The sequence below is a fragment of the Myotis davidii genome, unplaced genomic scaffold (genome assembly GCF_000327345.1).
Source record: "Myotis davidii unplaced genomic scaffold, ASM32734v1 scaffold2798, whole genome shotgun sequence".
Lineage (NCBI taxonomy): Eukaryota > Metazoa > Chordata > Mammalia > Chiroptera > Vespertilionidae > Myotis > Myotis davidii.
In genome coordinates this window covers 304009-304491 of record NW_006289553.1, presented here as the reverse complement: position 1 = coordinate 304491, position 483 = coordinate 304009, and the positions used below count along the sequence as shown (strand labels likewise).

At 59.6% G+C, this 483-nt stretch overlaps 1 long non-coding RNA gene across 1 annotated transcript in view; it reads left to right on the top strand.

Annotated features, from left to right (window-relative positions):
* The window catches only part of LOC107182824, a 20964-nt gene that overhangs the window by 15654 nt on the left and 4827 nt on the right, over positions 1-483 (top strand). The gene's annotated exons all lie outside the window — the stretch shown is intronic.

Genomic DNA, 483 nt, shown 5'->3' with positions numbered 1-483 from the left:
AGAGGGAGGCCGCCTCCTCCCCTGAGGAACCTCCCCCAGAATCCCCGCAGCCAGCCTCTCACACGGCATTGGCTAGGCCTGGGCAGCGTGCGCTGGGCTCAGCCAATCATGGGCTAGGGGACCATTGGCTCAGCCAGTCAGAGTGCCCCCTGAGGCGCACCGGCTGGGCTTGGGCCCTGGGAAACTGGACAGGCGGCTGCCCTCCATGGCCCCAGGCTGTCCTAAAAGCCACTTCTTTTTTATTTTAACTGAATTTGATGTATTATTTTATTTCATTTTGTGTCATTCTCTTTTAAAAGCCACTTCTAACTTGTGGCCAAACCTCAGATGTCGCTGTGCTCTGCCTGTGGGAGGGGAAGGCTTTCTAGAACGTTCTAGGAGCTGGGAGAAGGCGTTCCCGCCCACCACGTCCCAAGTTCGGCCCAAGGCCCCCACCTACCCGTGTCGGAGGGGCCAGCAGGGGGAGCCTGTGCGCAGGGCCCC